Source organism: Anabrus simplex, chromosome 6, assembly GCF_040414725.1.
Source record: "Anabrus simplex isolate iqAnaSimp1 chromosome 6, ASM4041472v1, whole genome shotgun sequence".
In the NCBI taxonomy this organism is placed as follows: domain Eukaryota; kingdom Metazoa; phylum Arthropoda; class Insecta; order Orthoptera; family Tettigoniidae; genus Anabrus; species Anabrus simplex.
Genome location: NC_090270.1, coordinates 130,666,047 through 130,674,473, shown reverse-complemented (window position 1 = coordinate 130,674,473; position 8,427 = coordinate 130,666,047). Strand labels below are relative to the sequence as shown.

Genomic DNA, 8,427 nt, shown 5'->3' with positions numbered 1-8,427 from the left:
TTGTTGACACTTCTCAGCTATAAAAGCTAACCAAAAGATAGTCAATGGCATATTTGCAGTAAAATATATTTTATTTTTATGTATGTACAAGAAACATGACTGGTATGTTTCTGCTGAAAACACATATTACTTATTATATCAAAGCACAAATGTTTGGAAAAATTTTATCCTGACACTTGAACAAGTAGAGCCCAGCCTACATATATAAGTTACAATAGTCTGAGAAAGACAGATACCGTGAGTTCCATACAGTATTACTGGGAGTCATAGCTTTTCCCCGGTCAAAATACTGTTACGAATAAAACTACATCTGTTTCATTACTCTAATTTATTTCAGGATGATGCAATAAATGCACACACACACACATACATATACACACTTTTAATCAGCTATGAATGGCCATACTTAATAATTACTGTCTATTTACAAGTCCCTCTTCCTTGCGGCACAGCAGGCGGTCCAGCCCGTTGCTATACCTGCGGACGGTTAATCCTTACCTTCACTTTCCTAAGTCCAGTCACCTCGTACAGCAGCTTTGTGTACGCTGGATCTGAACACAGGGCTACAGGCCACTCGACACACGATGACTGTTTGTTAGTTCAACTCGACAGACAGTCCAGTAATTCACACAATCACATGCAATAAACAACTAAACAGCTCAACAGTATTCAACAGCAGGACGATACAACAGCGAACATTAATACAGGTCCATTTACCCTCACACTCACGATAGCAGGTTCTCTCCCTGACTCACGGCAATCCTCAGTCCACAGAAACACATAAACACATAGTACTCCCAGGTAGTGCACGTCTTCCTTTCCGTACATCGTCTACAGTCCAATTACTCTGATACTGACACACCAACAACAGCTCCTGGTTCAGACCTCGGTGGGACATTAGCAACAGCCAACACCTCTGTTCCCCTCAGCCCAGCCACCAAACCCCAACACACTGAGTCTCACACTGACTCCACCACGGAGCCCAACTCTGATCCCAAGTCCAGCCACCAACACTGACTCGAGCACCACCGCGGAACCCAACTCTGACCCCCTGTCCGCAGCTAGCCACCCTTATAGGCTTGGGTGATTTGAGCCAGAATTTTCGCGAGGTTTCTAGAGGCTGAACATTTCCCATTGAATCTCCAAGGAACTCGCAGCTAAGCCGGCCAGCGAGAACAAGACACGGAAAGACTGGCCCCACACCATAAGCCGGCTGGGAGATCACAGGTCTTCTGGGTCACTAGCCCCTTTCTGGAAGTTCCGAAAGGGGCTACCACGGGCTGGCATGTAACAGTATGTTGAAAAATGGCCTCACTATCAATATTACTTACTGGGATCCATAATGCCTTCACTGCAGCTTCTACAAAATGCCCATATTCTGATTTCAGAGAAGGAAGGATGGTAAGAATCAATATCTATACCTGCTGTACATAAACTACCAACTAGATCCCTAAATAGTATGTATGATTCAAGATATTCTTATGTTGAAAGTTCTCGTAGGATGGGAATTTGCTTTATTAGATGAGACTTCATCATCTTTAAAATCACCTTTCATTATACTTGCTGGATCAAGAGCGATTCCACATAATTTTGTCAATTACTTTGCAATTTTGCTTTAAAAGTAAATAGTTCAATGTTTTGAGCTAAATTTGTGAAATTTAGCTTTTTGATTTCATGCTTTGTGAAAAACAGTTACCTTTTGGTATTAGTTATAAAAGTAACAGAAAGCTCATAAGATACTGATCTCTCTAGTCAGCTAATGTTAATTTTGTGTAATAGGCCTACTCTACTTGAAACAATAAGTGATCAGTTGAATACAGCAGACTGAAAGGGAGGAGGACATTATCGTAGAGATTTCTTGGCTTGTTAATACACGGATAACATTTACTCCAAATTGTCCTCAATGCTGTTCATCACCTTCCTAACGTAACTACACAAGTTTATTGGCGAAATGCTGCACATTGTACAAATCTCTATATATAAAGTAAGAGTTTTGTCTGTACTTTGCTCAGAATGGGGAAAAAAAAAAAAAAAAAAAAAAATCTTCTATATGTCATGCCCACAGTAAGAAGGAAATGCAATTTTTAATTTTTCATCACGTGCGCATCACAAGAAAATGGCAGAAGTTGGGGAAGAAAGTACTAAACTTTAGGTTATAAATAATTTCATTCACGCCGAGTGATATGGTAGTTTAGGGGAAGGCTTAAACTTAATTTTCATATCAGAGACTTATCTTTTTTTTTTTCTCTCTGAACTATGATTGCTTTGTTGTAAACTTTACATTCAGAGATTATTGGCTTTTATAAAAGCAGAGGTACTCAGCCATTATCCCACTCATTGTTTTGCCTACACAAACTTCATTCACATGGCGACTATCAAATTAAGTAACACAAAACATCTTTTTGTCTTTTGTTATGCTGGATTTAAAATATATCTTGAAACATTCTTTGAATTCAATAATTTCTTCCGTTCCAAAGAAATGCACAGGAAATTTCTTCTTTTCAGCCAGGCTGAGTGGCTCAGATGGTTGAGGTGCCGGCCTTCTGACCCCAACTTGGCAGTTTCGATCCTGGCTCAGTCCGATGGTATTTGAAGGTGCTATTCGTCAGCCTTGTGTCGGTAGATTTACTGGCACATAAAAGAACTCTTGCAGGACTAAATTCCGACTGCTTGGCGTCTCCTAAAACCATAAAAGAAAAGTAGTTAGTGGGACGTAAAGCCAATAATATTATTATTCTTTTGCTACTTCCACCCATCCTTCATACATCTCCATTGCCTCCACACGTCTCTTCATCTTTTCATTCACAGTGAAGTGCTGGTCGCAAGGCAAGAATGAATATACTTTGATGGGGAATATCTGAGTAACCTTAAAAATTCTACGCTGAGGCACTTCAAATGAACAAATACTCTATTATGGTCATATTGTGGTTCTGTCCATCTGAAAACTAAAATAGCTCTTTACGACCTTCATGCATATAGTTCTTAATTTAGGTGTATAGACAGGAAAGGACTTCATTAACTCCCTTTTTCAATTTTGTTTCTGGCTCTGTAAACATTACTCTCTTACTGGGCCTCAAATGTGTAACTGCAAAATTATGGAGGCACAGTTGTCTTTTGTAGACAACTTCACAAACTGGAAGATGAGGGAAGGGGAATATTGTGCTGAAAGTCAAAACTGATTGCTTCTGCATTTTCATTATTCTGAACTTTCAGTTGCCTCTTTCATCGATGTTTTGAACTTCTTGGCGTTTGCTTTGTGAAGTTTCAGAGCATCTTGTAAACTTTTTCAGATTACTCCATGTGTTTCAATACCTATTTGACAAAATATTCTTCACAAAAAGCACAGACATTGGTTCTTGGTCAGCCAAATGGAAAGTTGAAATGTTCCTGATAACAGCACAGGTAATATTCGTGCTTTAATGTACACGTTAAATGCTTTGAATTGGTTCCACTTTTATTTGCAAGTATGTTTTGGGATAATGTTTTTCCAGGAATAATGTATACATTTGCATTACATCTAAATTGGAACGTAAATACTTCTCTTTTGCTCAAGATCCATAATGTTGCACTCAGTATGGATAGGCGCGTATGTGACTGTTGATTTGTTCTTTGAGTTAGTCAAATTTAGGTCTTTGCCTGTTACGGCATCCTGTTGTTATTTATTCACTGTTGTTTGGCAACAAACCGGTACCATATAGGTTTGTCAAGCATCTTACTCTTCCAACATGTATTCCGAACAAGCTTGCAAATCTTTCACGGCGTACAGTGGATTCTTCCCCAAGCAAAACCTAAATATAAAATGAAATGTCACCTCAAGCATGATATGTGTGGAAAGTAAAATTTCTAAGAATGAGCTCCATCATACCGCATACGTATACTGTTTTTCACGCTACATGGAATTCTCTCCTTTCTCTGGTCGCCTTCTGACAATAATACATTCACGTATCAGTCCATACAAACAAGCATGTTGGACATCCTTGAAGGTTAATGTATTCAAATTAACAGTAACTCCTTTGCTTCATCCGAAAATTTACCCAGACATCCTCTTTTATGTCTTAAGCAACAGGAAAGGTAGATCTAGATTACATTTTCAAAGCCAGTTTTAGTAAAATGTAAGGTTAAACCTGTGTACGCAGTGCTAATTAAAAATAATAAATTAGGTGGAGTAAACACCAGTTACACCAGACAATTCATTTCCTTTTATATGGTAGGCATTCATAAGATAAAAGTATTTGTTCAAAATAAACTCTTCAAAGAAAAAAATATTTAGTTTCTGGGAAACGTATTGAATCTTTACATACCTGCAAGAACTGCCTGTTTTGCAGGTCTCAGTCTTCTTACCACTTGCACTTGTTATGCTCTTTAGCTTTTCTTAACTATTTAATTTTATGTTTCCACCACTCTCATTTAATTTCCTTTTACCTTTAAATTTACTACATTCATCAACTACATCCACACGGTCCACCATTTTAGCACATTGTCTGCTGTTTTGTAACAGCAGCGATATGCAAGACGGAAGGCGAGTTCAAGAATCTCTCAAGTCCAGGACTTGGGATTCTCTTGAAATCACTGTAACATTCAGTTATTATACACAACAGTGAAATCCAAAGTTGGGTAGTTTTTGTTGTCACTGGATGTGGTCCACTTCAGCATGCCACGAAAAACCCAATTTGGTGAAAACATCGACTTGGGATATTTTTGAAATCACCATTTCAGATACTGCATAACAAAAGTCATATAGAATACAATTTCCGATCATTTATGTCTTGTACAGTTTTACCGTAGTGTATAGAAGAGGAAGTGTAAGCTTTCCACAAGCTACCGTGGACCACCACACAGATGGCACTGGTAACACCTATGCTGCGACACGCAATTTACAGTACTATTGCTTCTATCTATATAATAAACTTATACATGCAACTAACAATGCCACTCCACTTCCAAATAAGCTGAGAGCGATAAAAGGTACAACGAAGGTATGGACTTCCCTTCAGGCTTCTCAGATGGAAGCAGTGGTATTATGTCATCTTTGGATTGGCCATGGTATAGTAACGCACTCCTATTTACTGAAAGGAGAACCCCCTCCGGTGTGTATTTGCAGCTATCATCTTACCGTGGTTACACATCCTTACGGAGTGCGTGGACCTGGTCGATCTGCGGTATAGTCTAGAACTCCCGAGTACCATCTCCCTCATCCTGCGAGATGACGAGCAGTCAGCTGACTTCGTCATCAGTTTTATGAGGGATAGTGGTTTGTTCTACCTCATATAAACGTACTGTTTCGTATTAGCCTTTGTGTTATTGTTCACTACATTTCATTAATTTGACTCTGTTTTAGTTTGTGTTTGTATATTTTAATGTGGTTTGTAAAATAGTAATTTGCATAATATGATGTATTATTGCATTTTAAGGCAATGTCTTATTCTACCATAATCTATCATCATTTTACCGAAACCGAGCTCGATAGCTGGAGTCGCTTAAGTGCGGCCAGTATTCGGGAGATAGTAGGTTCGAACCCCACTGTCGGCAGCCCTGAAAATGGTTTTCCGTGTTTCCCATTTTCACACCAGGCAAATGCTGGGGCTGTACCTTCATTAAGGCCACGGCCACTTCCTTCCCACTCCTAGCCCTTCCCTGTCCCATCGTCGCCATAAGACCTATCTGTGTCCGTGCGACGTAAAGCACCTAGCAAGAAAAAAAAAGCTTTTACCGAAAATAAGGCATTGCAAATTAGATCCACTGATTATTTTAAATTCACAATCATTGTTCATCTTCATTTGTTTTAAATTCTAGTCAGTGGATACATTTTAGTATTTGAATTATCATCTTGTACCATTAGGGGTCGATGACCTTAGATGTTTGGCCTCTTTTAAACAACAAGCATCATCATCAACAGTGTAACTAACGTTTAAAGATGATTTCAGCAGCAGGACACTATGGAGTATTTTGAGATGATTTAGCTGTCTTGGAAGTAGCCAACTCTCTTTGTATCTCCTTTTGTGCTGAAGAAGAATGAACACCCTAAGTAATGAAATACAAGTTTAAGTAGCATACACAACACAGGATCTTAACAGCATTCCAGTTGTGACGACTTCACGTTAAATATATGCCCCCACAAACTATTAGCACATGATAGCATTTCCGCAACTACCTTTTCCACTCACAACAGCACATTAAACCCTTTCTGATGCATACATAAGATGTGCTGTTCCTTATTTACCCTAATCTTTAATTAATGTAGGTGGAGTAGGTACCGGTACATTCGGTCGGTTTGCCGTGGAGGAAAGATGGGCATAATTTACTCTACGTCACTTCTTAAATATTTCACGCTATGCATCTGGCTAAATGATACACTAAGCATTCTTTGCCAAAACTCTGCTCACTGAAGTCGAGTAAACTGTTTTTCCAGTCTGGCATTTGAATTTCACCTTCAAGATTCACAATTTAATCCTGATTTTATCTTCAGCTTGTGTTTTTCACTGCACTATTTTTGTACTCAATAGGCTTTTGCAAGAATACACACATGATTAACAAGAGATATCAAGGGGTATTCAGTCCTCTACTCACAGTCTCTGCCAGAGGATACAGCAAGTTTAGTTGGTACGTAAATAGACTGCAACGTTTGTAAATGCTGAAAGTCAATAGAAGTCACAACTTTATCACAAGATACCAGAATGGCGTTCTAGGGGAGCTTGATTAAATTTTGCTGTCAAAACTTGGCTGTAATTGTTTTCCTACAAATATTCGGTCACTTCTAAAGTGCTTTCTAAGGTAACTCTCAAAGACTCCAGCGTTCTTTGTGAAACAAATGTATTTTGAGTATCTCTGATTAGGATATTCTGCCACTTCACTGAAGTGCCAATGTGCTTGGGTAGGGATGGATGAATTTAATGAGTAAATCAGGCCGTTTAAATTACGTGTGAAATTTTCCGCTGTTTCACTGTCTTGAAATTCTCTGAATTAATATCCCTGTTCGTTGTACACTTCAAGACTTGATTCAAGCCACTGAAGAGGGAATTTCTGTTGCCCATTTCTGGGCAGACATTGTGTGAAACATGTTTTGTGACATAAAATGTATTCTGTTTTATTTGTATATAATACCTTATTTATATTTTTAAGTTTCTCAACACTCTGACACAAAATAAATAAATAAATAAATAAATAATAAATGAATAAGTGACAGATCTACTGAATAGTTGAAATGCCTGTCTTACATTGATTCGTTGAAACGAATTAGGACCAAAATGGGCAAAGGTGAGTTTATAGCAAACTTTTAATCCAGAAAATTCGGGAGATGTGTCACATTCGTAAAATTTCCTGTAAAATGAATACATTATTTCTTACACACTTAAATATATTTGGCGCATCTGTAATTGCTCATGGTTTCCTGCTAGTAAGCCGGATTGCAAATTGGACACTGTAGATTCCTTATATTGCTGGATATTCCTAAGCATTTCCAGAACGTTTTATTTGACTGGCTACCATTTCATGTTAACCTAATGATTCTTACACCCACTTGCTCTAACAGTATGATGACCTGAATGAGAATTTTTGCAACTGTGTCATCAGGGGAGCATTCCGACTACCATATATTGCTATGGGTTGGATCCAGTTGTACAGCAAGGGAACAAACATGAAAACTAGAGCAAGATTTGTCAATTGATCCTTGCATTCATCTGAAGTAAATGTTTCCAAAACAACAAAACCGTTAACTTGTAACTAATCAGAGTTAAACTGAATTTCTTCTGTAAGCTTTACCTCATCAAATATCAGCATCCCTTGGTGTTCATGCTCCTTTTTTCCACTAAAAAAATTGTGCTATGGCAGCGATAACATGATCATTTATGCCATACTTAAGAGCCTTCACCAATTTTCTCAAATGAGCTTCAAAAGGCAAAGGCAGCAAGTCATAATTTAAGCAGTGCTGATAACCCTTGGGAGACTGTTTTTAAGAGAATAAATTCCAAGAGAAATTCATCACTATATCTCATTCTTTTTTTCTTTCTACTTTCCAGATTCTCTGCTATTATTTAGGAAAAGACTGGGTAAACAACAGACAGTGAATCTGTCACCTGGACAACTGCCATAAACACAGATCAGTGGTGATTGTGGTAGGACATTTCTTAAAAATTGTATGAGATATAATTTTCTGCTTTTTTGCTGAGAGTGGCAAATTGTTTTGATTGTGTGAAACTGCTCTTTGATTTTATAGGCCTATCTGAAATTATTTTTATCAAGCAAATATATTTTATTTTAGCTTTATCGACAGTTGATTTTGTGTAATGAAATTAAGTTTCTGATTCTTCAGTTTCCTCTCTAACAAAGTAATTGTTTTCTTACAAGTATTTGCAGCATTAGTGCTGCCTTCAACTGCTAAGCATACAAGCCAATCACTGACATTTATGTTCTGATTAGGACTTTTGATAG

General features: G+C 37.9%; 1 protein-coding gene across 1 annotated transcript in view; it reads left to right on the top strand.

Annotated features, from left to right (window-relative positions):
• Polr2D (RNA polymerase II subunit D) overlaps positions 1-8,427 on the top strand; it is a 72,777-nt gene that overhangs the window by 20,384 nt on the left and 43,966 nt on the right. The gene's annotated exons all lie outside the window — the stretch shown is intronic.